Consider the following 17,797-nt stretch of genomic DNA (forward strand, 5'->3'; position numbering starts at 1 on the left):
CCTGTGCAACACAATAGATTCTTGTTCGTTTTAATCAATTTTTAATTAACTCTAAATATTGTCTGCCTACAATGTGGGAGACCTGGGTTCAATCCCTGGGTCGGAAAGATCTCCTGGAGAAGGAAATGGCAACCCACTCCAGTATTCTTGCCTGGAAAATCCCATGGATGGAAGAGCCTGGTAGGCTACAGTTCATGGGGTCACAAAGAGTCGGACACAACTGAACAACTTCACTCACTCATTCACTCACTCAAATATGAATTTAATGTGAAGCTCTGGCCCGTATTCACCCTCTACTACATTCTCAAGTTATATTCAGTCTTCAACTTACTGCAGTCTGGTTTCCACTACAATTACTCTCAAGTCAAGGTTCTGTGGATATCCCACAAGTACCTCTAACTTCATGTGACTCAAAACTGAACTCATCCTCTTTTCCCTTTCAGCTGATGATTCCTCCTATAGATTCTATTTCCATGACAAATCAATCATCCATTCACTCAAGCTCAAAACCCAAAAGTTTCTCTGCTTCTGCTCCTTCACTTTTCATGTCCAATGACTCATCATTAAGCAGAACTTCTCAAAAGTAAAGAATCTGCCTTACTTGTTTTATACCCCTATACCTGGGTTGAGAAGATTCCCTGGAGCAGGAAATAGCAACCAAATCCAGTATTCTTGCCTGGGAAATCCCATGAACAGAAGAGCCTGGCAGGATACAGTCCATGGGGTAACAAAAGAGTCGGACATGACTTAGCAACTAAACACCACCAACAAATTTGGAAGTAACACTGAAACACTTAAGATTTAACACAATAAATATAAATAATGTAATAATAAATAAACCTAATGTCTCAATCAGGTCCAGTTCCTACATCTGAGTTTCAGGTTACAGGATGGACAGCTTTTTTTTATTTGATATCTCCTAAAACACCTAGGGAGGTAATCATCCTGGTTTTTATAATAGAAGCATCTATTTCCTTTTGCCTTCAATCTTTCCCAGCATCTAGTCTTTCCAACGAGTCAGCTCTTCAAATCAAGTGGCTGAAGTATTGGAGTTTCAGCATCAGTTCTTCCAGTGAAAATTTAGGGTTAATTTCCTTTAGGATTGACTGGTTTGATCTCCTTGAGTCCAAAGGACTCTCAAGAGTTTTCTCTAGCACCACAGTTCAAAAGCACCAATTCCTTAGTGCTCACCTTTCTTTAGGATTCCCTGGTGGCTCAGAGGGTAAAGCATCTGCCTGCAATGCAGGAGACCTGGGTTCAATTTCTGGGTCAGGAAGATCCCCTGGAGAAGGAAATAGCAACCCACTCCAGTACTCTTGCATGGAAAATCCTATGGACAGAGAAGCCTGGTAGACTACAGTCCATGGGATCGCAAAGAGTCGAACATGACTGAGCGACTTCACTTCACTTTCACTTTCTTTAGGATGAGGCAGAATATGAGATGGTTAGATAGCATCACCTACTCTATGGATATGAATTTGAGCAAACTCCAGGAGATAGTGGAGGACAGAGAAGCCTGGTATGCTGCAGTCTATGGGGTCACAAAGAATGGGACATGACTTAGCAACTGAACAGCAAGTCTATTTTCCAATTCAGTGACAGTTTTCACTCTATTTAACTAAGGAAAATATTAGGAGATGGCTGGATGGCATCATGGACTCAATGGACGTGAGTCTGAGTGAACTCTGGGAGATGGTGATGGACAGGGAGGCCTGGCATGCTGCGATTCATGGGGTCGCAAAGAGTCGGACACGACTGAGCGACTGAACTGAACTAAACTGAACTGCGTATGGTCTCCTGGAGTAGGCTAGGACATAGTCATAGTCTTCAGCTTTAACTGCAAATTTGGCAAAATAATGAATGTGCAACAGGTACCTCCCATCTTTGAGAGGTTTTCCACATGCAACAATTCCTCTGTAAGTGTCTTCACAACTTACTGAATTAGAAGAGTTTTTCAAATGTCAAAAGGGGGCTTTCCTGATGGTCCAGTGGTTCAGAGTCTGCGTTGCAATGCAGCAGACACTGGTTCAATCCTTCGTCGGGGAAGATCCTACATGCCACAGAGCAACTAAACCTGTGTGCCACAACCACTGAGCTCATACAGCCTACAGCCCATACTCCACAATGACAGAAGCCACCACAAGGAAAGACCTGTGCATTGCATCTAGAGAGTAGCCCGCACTTGCTGTAACTAGAGAAAGCCTGTGCTCAGCAACAAGGACCCACCGCAGCCAAAAATGACTAACTAAATAATTTTTTTAAAGGTATGTTTAAACGCCAACTTGTTAATGGTTTTCCTACTCGAGTTTAGATGAAAATTCAGAGTTCCTGGCTGCAAGCAACAAAATTAACTGTTGCCTTTGCATAACTCACTCATGGAATCAAAGTCCCTAGAGAGAGAAATCCATTGACTGTGGTTAAGTCATGTACTTGCTTACGTGGTGGGGGCAGGGAGGCTCTCACTTCTTTGACTCCCAATTTAAAGAAAGTCACCAAAAATCATCCTTTCAAGCAAGACTGTATTCAATGGTGGGAAGATAATTTCCCAATACAAAAATCAGAGTGCTGCCAAGAACAGGAAACCTGACCTCGTGAGTAAAGCAGCCAAGGTGTGTATGTGCGCATGTATATATATGAAAGACAAATGTGTATTTTGTTTGCATATTAAACACGTTAGCAATATTTCTTGATAAGAAATGTATAGATAGATATTCGTATATTTTGAGTTCTCTTGAAGAATTTGCTCTTCTATCTTTCCTTGCTCACTTTTGATAGAGACATAGAGAAATGGTTCTCTCCTATAAGAAACACCATGATGTCAACATGATGATCACTGGCAACTGATACTTATCTTTGGTATGAGGACAATAAGGAATGGTGGGGACTGTGGCAAACAGTGGAATATAAGCTCTGTCCACAGGTGGTTTTGGTTTAGTTGCTAAGTCATATCTGACTCTTGTGACCCCATGGACTATAGCTTGCCAGGCTCCTCTGTCCATGAGATTCTCCCATGGAGTGGGTTGAAGGCAAGAATACTGGAGTGGGTTGCCATTTCCTTCTCCAGGGGATCTTTCCCACCCAGGAATTGAACCTGGGTCTCCTGAATTGCAGGAGATTCTTTCCTGACTGAGCTACAGGGGAATCCCCTGTTTACAGGGGTGAGTTGCTAATTATACTGAGAATCTCCTACTTGGACATGCAGATCCCTGCTCCAATCTTCTTCGTTCTTTTCTGTGACCCTCGGGACTACCCTTTATGAGCTGCTCCCTTGACTTAGCTTCATTCAGCCTATGAGGAGCACTAGCAGACACTCAGAGGGACAGAGAGTGAACTTTAGCTATTTGTTCCTGTGGTTTCCTCCCTGAGGCATTGTCCACAAGCTCGTTGTGTCCTCCATGAGAAGTCACAGCTCTACCAGACAGGCTTCTCCATTGCGCTGCCTCCCTGGCTCCACTGTTTCTCCCTCTCCTTCCACCAAGACTGTAGTCGCTCCCTAAGATTCCTGGTTCTAGGGTACTGCTCATGGCACCCCACTCCAGTACTCTTGCCTGGAGAATCCCATGGACAGAGGAGCCTGGTGGGCTGCAGTCCATAAAGTCTCTAAGAGTCGGACATGACTCTTTCACTTTTCACTTTCATGCACTGGAGAAGGAAATGGTAACCCATTCCAGTGTTCTTGCCTGGAGAATCTCAGGGACAGTGGAGCCTGATGGGCTGCCATCTATGGGGTCGCACAGAGTCAGACATGACTGAAGCGACTTAGCAGCAGCAGCAGCAGCAGGGTACTGCTCTTTACTTTATGGTTCCCACACACACACTGTCCACACATGTGTAATCAATCCATTTTTAAAGTTTTCCTCCAATTTCCCAATTTGAGTTTAATCACTGTGGACAGTGACTGCAGCCATGAAATTAAAAGATGCTTGCTCTGTGGAAGAAAAGCTAGACAGTGTATTAAAAGCTAGACAGAGATATTACTTTGCCTGCAAAGGTCTGTATAGTGAAAGCTATGGTTTTTCCAGTAGTCATGTACAGACGTGAGACCTGGACAATAAAAAAGGCTAAGCACTGAAGAATTGATGCCTTTGAACTGTGATGCTGGAGAAGATGCCTGAGAGTCCCTTGGACTGCAAGATCAAACCAGTCAAGCCTAAAGGAAATCAACCCTGAACTGAAAGGACTGATGCTGAAGTTGAAGCTCCAATACTTTGGCCACCTGATGAAAAGAGCCAATTCACTGGAAAAAAATCCCGATGGTAGGATAAATTGAAGGCAGGAGGAGAAGGGGACAACAGAGGATGAGGTAGTTGGATGGCATCACCAACTCAATGGATATGAGTTTGAGCAAACTCCAGGAGATAGTGATGGACCGTGAAGCCTGGCATGCTGCAGTCCATGGGGTCACAAAGATTCGGACACGACTGAGCAACTGAACACCAACATCTGGTTCTCACCTGGGTGCTACTGATGTATGACTCAAATCTCATGGATTGTGAGTCTGGTGTCAACAGAGTCTTCAATTTTTCAAAAGAAGTGATGTCAAGGTTTATATACTTCCTAGGGTTTTTTTTGTTTGTTTGTTTTTTACTTTTGATTCAAGTTTTCTTAAAAGCACTATTCAGACCTAACAAATTAACCCTAATTATTTTCCCAAATTATTATTGGCCAGATTTGACCCATGTGGTCCACCTGCAATGTCAGCCATTTATGATGGGAAATCAAAGAGACGGAACACAGGCCACTGTGTAGCTACCCAACTTGCCAGTAATGAGTCTTTTTGTGTAAATGGTGGACTAAATTTATTTAGTGTCTGTTACAGCCAGATTCCATTTTAACACCAAATGCCATTGAGAGGTCTAATAGGAATACAATCATAAAAAATCTAATGTTGCCACATACAAATTCCTTAGCCTCTGATATACTGCAAATGCCATGTCCTGGAATGGAAATCTAGTCAAAATTGTGGTTTGGGGTTTGCCCAGCTGAGAATGATATTCAGTTGCTAATATAAGCTATTTTCTTCATTTGTGGTCAGATTCTTATAAACAAAGGTGAGCAAAGAAATACTTTCTATGACCACCAATGTCAACCCTCTTATCTCAGTTCTCGGAAATAGATCTTTGAAATATTGTTAATATTTTTCCAAAACTTTAAGTTGGTGAAGCATTTTATTCAGGCGTGTAAATTCTCTCTTACCTTTCAAATTTCTGATTTAACACATGCCATGAGCTACTGAAGCTTCCCTCACCATCATACTGCTAGCAGTACTATTGAATAAACTTTAAAGTTATGATGAAAGTTAGGTTGTTGTACTTTAATATGATATGCTTGTCGGAGTTTCACCTTAAATGGTAAAACTGCATTAAGAAAAGCACTGAAATGCTGTTGCCGCCCAGACACCTCAGGGGACCAAAGTTTTCTTTTGGTTTCTCGTTCTTAATATGTATAGATGTAAAAGAGGTAAGCTAAGCTATGCTGGTTACTAACTTTCAAGAACTAGAGGACTAGAAACATAGAGGACTAGAAAACTGAAACCCCAAACAATTCAGGGACATATAAAGTTTTTTGGGCATTCGTCTAGAAGAGAAAGAAGACAAAAATCTCTCCTGTTACTAATATGGCTATCAAGGTAGACTTACTAGGAAGGTTTCTTAAGTTGTGTCCTCTGGAAACAGAACTTGAGACTGGAATTCTTCTGTGAGGTGTCTGTTGAGGAAGATCTCCCAGGAGAAATCTGTAAGGAAAAAGGAAACAGGATAGTTCAGGAAAAGAAGGCAGGCAAAGACACGGACGGGTACAGGTGCAGCCCAGGGTCAGCTGGATGCCACAAGGAAGTGCTGGGACAGTGCTCATCCCTCACTGAAGCAAAGCATCTGGGCTTGTGTTCCCCTGTCAACAGTCTTTGGCTACCAGAGGCTTCCTCCTCTCCCAATCTCATTCTCCAATGCATCTCGGGGGAACGTTGTTCCTTTGGGCCAAGGGTGACTCCCTGGAGTGAGGTACAGCTGTGAACTTCAGCAGCCACTTAAAAAATTTTTTCATGGTTGTTGAAGTATAGTTGACTCAGAATGTTGTGTTAGTTTCTGGTGTACAGCAGAGCGATTCCTTTTTTTAATATATTTTTTCCACTATAGTGTTTTGCAGGGTATGAAGTAGAGCTCCCTGTGCTCTACAGGAGGACCTTGCTGTTTATCCATTCTACGTACAATAGTTTGCATCTTCTAGTCCCAAACTCTGAGTCCAACCCTCCTCTGACCCACCCTCTGGCACCACAAGTCTGTTCTCTATGTCTGTGAATCTGTTGCTGTTTTGTAGATAAGTTTGTTTGTGTCATATCTTAGTATGATCATCTCTAGGTTCATCCATGGAAATGGCGTTACTGCACTCTTTTTTACAGCAGCCACTTCTTAAAGAAGCTGAAGGATGTGTGCACCTGCCAGGAAAATTTACCAAGAATAGATCAGAAATCAGTTTCCTCCAGAAATAGTGGTTCTCTCATCAAATTGGAAGGGATTCAAAAGTGTGTATTTTATGAGCCAAATGCTAAAGCAAGCCCTCCTCACATCCTTAAGGGCTTGTCCTGGCTTGTCAAGGTCCTGTCAGCACCCCGAATCAGTTCAGCTACAGCATCATCTGTCACCAAACGTACACGGGGTAAATAAGCTGAGAGGCAGTTAAAGGTGAATGTTCATTATAAGCCTATTTATTATTATTCTGTCTTTTATACATTCATCCAAATGGTAAAGCCATCCAATCTCACTGTTTAAAAGAGTGAGATAATTACATGTAATTATGTATGTGATTGACTTCAGTTCAGTTCAGTTTAGTCGCTCATCATGTCTGACTCTTTGAGACCCCATGAACCGCAGCAAGCCAGGCCTCCCTGTCCATCACCAACTTCCGGAATTTACTCAAGCTCAGTTCCATTGAGCCGGTGATGCCATCCAGCCATCTCATCTTCTGTCATCCCCTTCTCTTCCTGCCTTCAATCTTTCCCAGTATCCGGGTCTTCTCAAATGAGTCAGCTCTTCACATCAGGTGGCCAAAGTATTGGAGTTTCAGCTTCAACATCAGTCCTTCCAGTGAACACCCAGGACTGATCTCCTTTAGGATGGATTGGTTGGATCTCCTTGCAGTCCAAGGGACTCTCAAGATTCTTCTCCAACACCACAGTTCAAAAGCATCAATTCTTCTGCGTTCAGCTTTCTTTATAGTCCAACTCTCACATCCATATATGACTACTGGAAAAACCATAGCCTTGACTAGATGGACTTTTGTTGACAAAGTAATGTCTCTGTTTTTTAATATGCTGTCTAGGTTGGTCATAACTTTCCTTCCAAGGACTAAGCGTCTTTTAATTTCATGGCTGCAATCACCATCTGCAGTGATTTTGGAGCCCCCAAATTAAACTCAGCCACTGTTTCCCCATCTATTTGCCGTGAAGTGATAGGACTGCATGCCATGATCTTAGTTTTCTGAATGTTGAACCTTAAGCCAACTTTTCCAGTATGTATATGCTGCATTGTCATCATCATCACCATTCGTTAACATTTATTGAAAGTTTCCCATGTGCTAGACTGAATGGAGTGCTATGAGCTTTGTCCCATTTAAACCCTACGTCAACCTTATCAACCTACATCATCAACCTATCATCAGCTCTACATCTGGCTCATTCAACTAGAAGAAACAAGGCTCAGAGATGATCCATGCTTTTCCCAAGTTACATGGCCACTGAGGCTTGCACTTTGCACCCGAGTTCTTGTTACTGTGATAACCTGCTTTCCATATGCATCTGATACATACGTCTCCCTCTGTTTCCTGAACACTAAAAAATGGAAGGAAGGCAGACATAAAAATTATCACTAGGGCACAAAGTAGTCAGAAACTAGAAACACTGTTGGTTCTTTTTTTATTATAATACAGATGACAAACAGAAAATTTAGCATTGAGTAAGGTACAGAGTCCAGTTTCAAGAGAAAGACTTACAAGACTGAAATACAAATGCAGTTATTGTTAGGTCAGCTTGAAGAATATGAACTGTGAAGTCTACAATAACTTCAGGGAAAAAAAGATAATATATAGTGAAGGACTTTTTAGCAAACATATCAAAATTTACACATTCAGCCTAGTTTTCGTTTCTTTCAAAGCAGTCAATTTTAGGTATCTACACTTGTTTCAACTGTTTGTACAAGATTAAGATTTGTTTTTAGGCCAAAAAAGGAAGAATTTCACTTCAAATTTGCCTTTAGAACTTAGAACAAATTATTTTTAATATCTTTGTTATCAAAAGATAATAAATGTATATCCTTTGAAAGTAGATTTGTTTTTCACAAGTAGGCTAAAACCATTTAAACTTCATCTAGGGTATAAAGTGGGTAAGCAATCAGAGCAAGGCTTCTATGGACAATTAAGCTGTGACTATAAGTTGATGGTATTTTCTTGTTCATCTAACCTTTCTTAGTATCTAAAGATAAATTTCATTGAATATTTAAATCTTACATTTACAATAATGGTATAACAGTTTTTTATTTCTCCCTCAGCCATCTTTTAAAAGTGAATTTTATCATTAAATAAAGTATTATAAATATATGTAAAGCTCCCTGTGTGCTTCATTCCAATCACATTTTATTTCTTCCTTTCCTCCTCAGAAAAAAACAGTGCCTCATTTTGGTGTTCATCATTCCCAAGTACTTCTTTATACTTTCATTACATATGTATGTATCTTTCAAAATTTATCAGTAAATATTTTTTTATTTGTTAAAATTTGATGTAACTAGTATCATACTATATTTACTTATCAGCAACCTGCTTCTGTCACTCCTCATTATGTTTGGAAAAGGTATATCATTCTTTGAATAAGCAAATCACAGATACTTCTATTTTTAAACTGCCATCTAAGTTTGAATATTCCCAGTTTTTGGCATCATAAATAATGCTGTTGTGAAAATTCATGTCAGTTTCTGTGGGAGCACATATGAGGGTTCTCTCTGTCATTATACCCAGGAGGGGTACTTTTAAATCTTAGAATGGGGCATCCTCCACAAGAATAGACACTTCCACAAGAAAAATCTCCATTTGGTATCTCCAATTGGTTTTCTTTTCATTTTAATATTTATTTATTGATTTGGTTGCACCAAGTCTTAGTTGGATCACGTGGGATATTTAGCTGTGGCATGCAAGATCTTTAGTTTCTGGAAGTGGGATATAGTTTCCTGACCAGGGACTGAACCCCAGTCCCATGCATTGGGAGCACAAAGTCTTAGTCACTGGACCACAGGGAGGTCCTTGTGTGTCTTATTTTAGAAACTCTAATCATTACCCGTTCATTAAGTTATTCTATACTTCTAAAAGTTTGAACATTTTGTTTTCCATGTTTAATTCTTTGAATCCACCTGAAAATGTGAATCTTTCCCCCACCCCAATTAAGCTCCTCCTTCAAACCACTTTTGCCTGGTTCAACTGTCTTCACTAAATGCAAGACCAATTCTCCATCACATGCTAAGGTCTCGTTTATATCTGTTCTGAGTCTCATTCCCAGGGCTTCATGTTTGTTTCCGCTAAATTCATGCTGAACTTTTCTTCCTATCTGACCAGATAATTTCAAGACTCTGAGCACTTTTTACAAAAAATTTAAAGAATTCAATGTGCTCTGCTGTGCTGTGCTTAGTTGCTTAGTCATGTCTAACTCTTTGCGACCCCATGGACTGTAGCCCACCAGGCTCCTCTGTTCATGGGGATTCTCCAGGCAAGAATACTGGAGTGGTTTGCCACGCTGTCCTCCAGGGGATCTTCCCAACCCAGTGACTGAATCCAGCTCTCTTGCACTGCAGGCAGATTCTTTACCAGCTGAGCTACTAGGGAAGCCCGAAGCATCAATAAATTATTAAAAAAGAAGCCATAATAATTGTTAAAAATCTCCATGATAGTAGCAAATTAAAAGAATTAATTATCATTTGTAGGAATACTAAAGGAAAAGACTAATAAAAGCATAAATACAAATTAGAAATTTACAAAAGTCAGAAAAGTTAATGAGGAATATTAGACACAATTTGTTAAAACCTAATATTAAAATATTCTTCAAAAAATCTAACTATTGGTTGTCCCTGGTGGTAAGAAGTTGCCTGCCAATGCAGGGGACATGGGTTTGATCCCTGGTCCTGGAAGATTCCACACGCCATGGAGCAACTAAGCCCATGGGCCACAACTATTGAGCCTGTGCTCTGAGCCTGGGAGCCACACCACAGCTACTGATGCCCACATTCCCTAGAGTCTGGGCTCAGCAACAAGCGAAGCCACCACATTGAGAAGCCCATGCACCTCAACTAGACAGTAGCCTCTGCATGCTGCAACTAGAGAAAAGCCCGAGCAGCAGTGAAGACCCAGCACAGCACAAAATAAGTAAACTTATCAAAAAATAAGGAAACGATTTCTCTGATTTCATGCTGACAAAGCAACCTCAGTTTTCAAGGTATATCTGGAAAGAGGGTACTGCCGTAGAGCAGAAATAGACACTTCAGTCCCTAGAAGAGCAATTCTATTGAACAAATTACTTTCTTAAACAAAAGAATTCTTATGAATGTCTAGCATGATCTTCAGGAAAATCCTAAAATAGGATCTGAAAATGACTGGCACCAACCATGTAATTATTTTTTCTTCTTTTGAAAAAACGAAATCTCACAGATTATGATATTTGTTCTTAAAGCTGACTGAGGCATGTCCCAAGGCTCTTCTTCTGACTGACAAGTTGTGTGTCTGCACTGAAAGTAAATGAGAGCCTGAGTAAACCACCGCTTTGAAGCTCTTTTCTAAGGAATCCTACTTACTTCCTCTTCTGTGCTTGCTTTTTCTGATAAGACTCCTTACAGGAAAATCAAGTTTTAACAGCATTCATCAGAAAAGAAATCTGCCTAAACTAACAATAGTTGAAGAAGTATTTTGGACTCTCCTCTTATAATGATCAGCAAGTTTTCTTCATTTATTTCTATTTTTGTTTTGTTTTGTATTGTTACTATTTTATTAAGTACACATGATTTTATAATTTTAAATCTTCCTTATCGCTGAGCCTCTTTTCATTATGTTGGGATAACTTGGGCCACTAATTACACTTTTTGACTTAGTCTATTTTTTCTCATATTCATATAAACACTCATTTTTTTCATCTGTATAATTTTAAACTTTTTAAAAATTTTAGTGTATAGCAATAGCATAATTGAATTTTAAAATTAATTTCATTATTTCTGACTTTTAACTGGTCAATTTATAATTAAATACAGATAAAGCATTCCATCTGTGTACATATAATTAGATGTGTTTTTAATCTTGCATTATATTTTCTGTTTGCCAGGTTTCTGTTTTGTATTATGCTTCTTTGTTCTCCTTCTTGTCTTTTTTTTGAAGACCGATTTATTTCTTCCTTTGCTATTTTTGTTAGTTCATTCTCCATAACCCCATATCACTCATGTGTAAGCTCTGTAATCCATTGTTTTTCTTTTAGTTGTATACGTGCATTTTTTTCAGGATACTTCAAGAAGTCTAAAGCTGGTTAATTACTTATCCCCTCTCTTGGAACAATATAAGTATTTTTGGACAGATTAATTCAGATCATCATTCCTACATAACAAACTAATATTGTCCAGTATTTTATTTCTTTCCTTTTTAATCCCTAATATTAAAATATTTTCAGAAGCAAACTTTTTGTTTACATTTGTTTATATGAGTTACTAATTTCTTTACTCATCATTCTTTTGTATCTTAGACTATCCTTTCAAAACCATTTTATTCTTCTTGAAATGCATATAATGAAGAGTCCTATAGTCAAGTCTTTTGGTGGTGAATGTTCCCATTGTTTATCTAGAAATGTCTTTGTTTTTCTGTATTCTTTAAAGACAGATTTTTTTTTTTTAGTACAGACATTTGGATGGCAGTCATATTTATTACCACTTTAAAGAGAATTTCCTCTGGCATCTATTATTTCTTCTGGGGATTCCTGTAGGTTATATATTTTTCTTCTACATCTGCCTTGAAGAACTCTTTGTCTTCGATGCTCTGCACTTTCACTATGTAGTGTCCAGGTGTGAATTTCATTTTATTTATCCTGCTTGCCATACTTAGTCCTTCAGGTATTTGTAAATTTGAATTTTTAATAAATCCATGAAGATGTAAACCCTACTCTCTTCAAATATTGAATCTTCTTTAATATCTCAATCCCTTCTTTCTGAGAATCCTTTTAAAGTATGTTAGAGCTTATACTACACTCTGTATATTTTCTACACCTTGGGGTAATTTTTACTCCCATTTTTGAAAGGTCAAAATTATACACAGATAAATTTGACCTTTTTAATACACAGTCCTGTAAGTTTAACAAACACATACAGTCACATAACCATTACTATCAATAAAAAAAGGAATCCTACTGTTTGCAATATGGGTCAAACTGGAGGGCATTATGCTAAGTGAAATAAGCCAGACAGAGAGAGACAAATACTGCATAATCTCGTTTATATATGGACTCTGAAAAATGGAACTTCTAGAATCAGAGAGCAGTTTAGTGGTTGTCAGGGGCAGAAGGTGTGGGAAATAAAGAGAGGTTGGTAAAAGGGTACAAACTTTAAGTTACAAGAGGGATAAATTCTGAGGATCTAATCTATAACATGACTATAGTTGATAATACTGTATTGTGTCATTGAAATTTATTAAAAGAGCAGATGTGTTCTCAACAATAACAAAAAAGGTAAATCTATGAGGTGAGAAATGTGTTAATTAACTCAATGTTAGCAATCCTTTTTGGAGAAGGCAATGGCACCCCACTCCAGTACTCTTGCCTGGAAAATCCCATGGACGGAGGAGCCTGGTGGGCTGCAGTCCATGGGGTCTCACAGAGTCGGACATGACTGAGGCAACTTAGCAGCAGTAGCAGCAGCAGCAATCCTTTTATTTGTTAATTATACACTACTTTAAAAAAGAAAATATTTTCTCAAAGTCTATCATTTATCTTTTTATTCTCTTAAAATTGTCTAAGAGCAGAAATTATTCTTTTTCATAAAATCCAATCTATCAGTTTTTCTCTCATATTGACCATGCTTCTGGCAACATATCTAAGAAATCCTTGCCTCCCCAAAGATTACAAAGATTTTCTCCTCTTTTCTTTTAGAAGTTTTGTAGTTTTAGGCTTTATATTTGGGTTTATGATCTATTCAGAGTTAATTTTTACATAAAGCATGAAATGCAGATAAAAATTTATTATTTTGTATGTGGATATCCAATTTATTCAACACATTTGTTGAAAAGACTATCCTTTCAACATTTAATTGTCTTCCCAACTTTGTAAAAAAATTAATTGAAGATATGACTATATCTGAGCTCTTTATTTTTGTTCATTTCATTTACATCTATCCTTCTCTATAAAATTACCCTGTCTTGGGAATTCCCTGGTGGTCCAGTGGTTAGACTTGGAGACCGCTGCCAAGGTCTCCAGTGTGATCCCTGGTAGGGGAATTAAAACCCTAGAAGCTGTATGGCCCAGGTGAAAAATACACATTTGTTTTTCTTCTTCAGTATTGTCTTGGCTATTCTGTTTCTGCCTTTCCTTATAAACTTTAGAGTCATTTTGTTAATATTTATAAATGAGATTCTTGAATAACCATTAGTATTTTCTATCTTTCAAGGAACTGGTCCAGTTTTCATCTAAGTTGTCAAATTTGCTGGCATCAAGCTCTTAATATTCCTTTTGTAGTCTTTTAATATCTGGAGGTTTGACAGTGATGTCCCGTCTTTCACTTTTGATATTTGTAATCTGCAGCTTCTTTTTTCTTGATCAATCTAGCTAGGAGTTTATCACTCATTTATTTCAAAGAAATGACTTTTGATTTCATTGTTTTTCTCTGTTTTCCTGTCCTCATTAATTTTTGCACTTAACTTTTTTATTGCCCTCTGCTCATTTTGGCTTTAATTTGTTGTTCTTTTTCTAGTTTTTTAAGGTAATAGTTTAAACAATTGATTTGAGATCTTTCTTTTTTTAAATAAAAACACTTAATATTGTTAATTCCCTGCTTTAGCTTCATGCAAAAATTTTGGTATCCTAAGCTGTCATTTTTATTTAATTCAAAATACATTTTAATTTACCTCTTGACTCTTTCTTCTTTGACTCTTTCTTTTCTGTTTAATTTCTAAATATTTGGAAGTTTTCTAGACCTTCTTGTGCTATTGGTTTCTAGTTTAACTTTGTATGGTCCAAGAACATGTTTCATATGATTTCAGTTTTTCAGATTTCTTAGAATTTATTTTGTGGCCCAGACTGTGCTCTCTCTTGTATCTATTCTGGTTGCATTAAAAAGAATGTGTTTTCTGATTTTCTGCATATTTGTTTTCTTAATTACTGATGAAGGAGAGTTGAAGTCTTTGACTGCAAATGTGTATTTATCTCTTTATCCTTGCAGTTCTTTTGGCTTTTGCCTCTTGTTTTCATCTATCCTTATGCCAGGTCTACACTGCCTTAATTACTGTTGGTTTGCAGTAAGTTTTAAAGTCAGAAAGTGTATAACTTATATACTTTTAATATAATAATTGACATGGAAGGGCAGAAATTGCCTATGTAGCTATTTATATTATATTAATTAATTATTTAGCTATTTATATTATATTAATTAGTTATTTATTTAGCTGTTTATATTATATTAATTAATTATTTATATTATCTTAACTAATCACTGTATACTTTGAACTAATATTGCACCATTTCATACATACTACAAGAACATTATAACAATCTGGTTTTGTCATGCATTTTACTTCTATAATTTAAACCCACAATACATTGTTGTTACCTTTGCTTTAAACAAGAAATTATCTTTTAAAAAGCATCTTTTGCATTTACGTATATATTAACCATTGTTGTCTGCATTCTTTGTCTCTTCATGTAGATCTGAATTTCCATCTGGAATTATTTCTCTTGTCTGCAGAACTACCTTCAACATGTATTGTAGAATACATCTGTTCATGAAAAATTCTTTCAAATTTTTGAAAGTCTTAAAATGTCTCTATTTCATTTTTTAAAAACTGATTTTACTAGATACACAATTCTAGACTTAGACATTTCTTTTCTTTCTCACTTTAAAGCTGTCATTTAATTGATATCTTATATTCTTTTTGCCTGGCTTACATTTTTTCTGACTGGAAGTCACCAGTAATTCTTATTGTTATTGCTTGTAGTTAATTTGCTTTTGGTTCTCTTCTCTGCTTTCAAGATTTTTCTCTTGGGAATTCCATGGCAGTCCAATTGTTAGGGTTCTGCACTTTCACTGCCAAGGTTAAGGGTTCAATTCCTGGTCAGGGAATTAAACTCCTGTAAGCTGCATGGCACAAACAAAGATTTTTCTCTTTCTCTCTTTGTTAATTTTTAAAAATTTTATTTTATCTTTGGCTGCACTGGGTCTTTGTTGCTGCCTGTGGGCTTTTCTCTAATTGCAGCAAGTGGGGGCTCCTCTCTAGTTGAGGTGTGTGGGCTTCTCATTGCAGTGGTTTCACTTGTTGCAGAGCATGGGCTTTGGCCTGTGGGCTTTAATAACTGAAGCTCATGGGCTCAGTACTGCCACATGGGCTTAACTGCCCCACAGATTCTTCCCAAATCAGGGGGAAATGTAGATTCTTCCCAAATCAGGAGTCAAACTTGTGTCCCCTGCATTAGCAGGTGGACTCAACCTCTGAACCACCAGGGAAGTCCTTCTCTTTAGCTTTGATTTTTGACAATTTGACTATGATATATCTGGGAATGGTTTTCTTTGCTTTTGATTCTTTCAGCTTCTTGGATCTGTGTTTTTGCTTTCATAATGTTTGGAACATTTCAGCATTATTTCTTCAAACACTGTTTTTTTGTCCCAATCTCTTTCTACTTCTCTTGGGATTCCAATTACATATGTTTCAGGCTGTGTGCTTGTTTTTTTTTGTTTTTTTTTTTTAACGTAGATTACAGAAACTTGTTCTTCCTTCTTTTGTCTTTCTTGTCTTTTTCTTCTCTAGTCATTTTATTGTTCTTTCTTCAAATTCATTGGTCCTTTATTTTTTTAGTGTCTACTGTGTCATCATTTAATGGATTTTTACAATTTTAATTTTGTATTTTTCTTTTTGAAAATTTTCACTTGGTTCTTTTTAACAGTATACATTTCTTTAGCCAAAGTCCCCATATGTCTATTTATTATGTCCAACTGTAAAATATTTAACTATATTTATAAAATTCTGCTAGTGCCAATATCTGTGTTATTTCTGTGTCTGTTTTAATTGACTCTTTTTCTAATGATGACCCATATTTTCCTGGTTTGTCACATCTAATAGAATTTTTATTATATGTTGGACATTGTAAAAACTATATGTTTGAGAACTGGGATATTGTTTTCTTTTTAATGGCTTTGTGATTTTTTCCCCCCTAGTCATTAGCTAATATACCGGCAAATCAGTTTGATCCTGTTCTGACTTGGTTTCATGTTTTGTTTGGATGCATCTATAGTATTCTTTATTTTAGGATTGGTGCAGGTTTTTCCCTAAGTTATAAGTGTTGGGGTTTCTCCATTCACCCCTTTCCCTAAATTATAGCCATTTGGGAAGTCTTAACTGAATGCTCAGAGTGTTCACCGAAGTCTCTACTTCCTGGTTAAAATTCATACTGTCTTTCACCAGTCTGCAAACTCTGGATCTTCTCTGTTTAGTTCAGAGTCCCCAGGAGTTGTTCTCTGCCAGGTCTCACAAAGTACCAATACTTATGCAGCTTTAAGTTCAGCTAAATAATCAAAAGGATTCATATATAGATTTCTGGAATTCCTACTCTGTACAGCTCCCTCCTTCCTGGTATTTTGTCCCTCAAACTTCAATTGCTTCATTATTTCTGAACTTTAATCTTTCTTTCCTCCATTCAGTGAGATTGCTGCTCTCTATTTTGTTTCCACAGAAGTGTGTTTTATTTTGAAAGGTGTCAGCAGGCAAAAAGCAAGAGAGAATGTTGAGTTGACTTTGTTTCTTAATCTCCTTCTAAATCTTGGGCTTTTCTAGTGGCTCAGATAATAGAGTCTGCCTGCAGCGTGGGAGATCCAGGTTCGATCTCTGGGTCGAGAAGATCCCCTGGAGAAGGAAATGGCAACCCACTCCAGTATTCTTGCCTGGAAAATCCCATGGGCGGAGGAACCTGGCAGACTACAGTCCATGGGGTCTCAAAGAGTCGGACATGACTGAGCCACTTCACTTTCTTTCTTAATATCAAGATCATGGTCCACACTATATATATTGTCCAATGCCTAAAAACAGTTGTTAATATATTTTATCTAGATTAATATCTATTGTGGGAAAGTAAACCCAACACCTATTCCATCATGGATAGAATCAGAAATTCTTAATTAAAAAATTATCTGCTTATATATCCATCTACCAATCATCTAACTAGATATTGCCCTATATTCTGTTTCTGATCATCAATTTCTGAAGCTGATGGGATATAATTCTGATTTTTATTTCTATTGATTCTTATTCATGGTGACTTTTTCCTATGATTTTAATGACCTTTTAACATGGACTTTTACTTGTTTGATCTTAAATGTGAAGAGCCTAGGAGTTACATAGAGCGTATGTAACTTTCTTTTTCTTAACTTTTCTTTTTCCCAGAAAGGATTTGTAATTGCTACTTCTGGAAGCCAGGGGGCACTACCAACCTGGGTCCACTTTGGTCCACCTCTGGGATCTTGGGCTTAAAGCAGAAAAGTGTCAATGTTCTGCTTTTCTACCTTCTGGTAGTGGTTTGGCCTTCAAAGCCCTGGTA

This window comes from Budorcas taxicolor, chromosome 20, assembly GCF_023091745.1.
Source record: "Budorcas taxicolor isolate Tak-1 chromosome 20, Takin1.1, whole genome shotgun sequence".
Lineage (NCBI taxonomy): Eukaryota > Metazoa > Chordata > Mammalia > Artiodactyla > Bovidae > Budorcas > Budorcas taxicolor.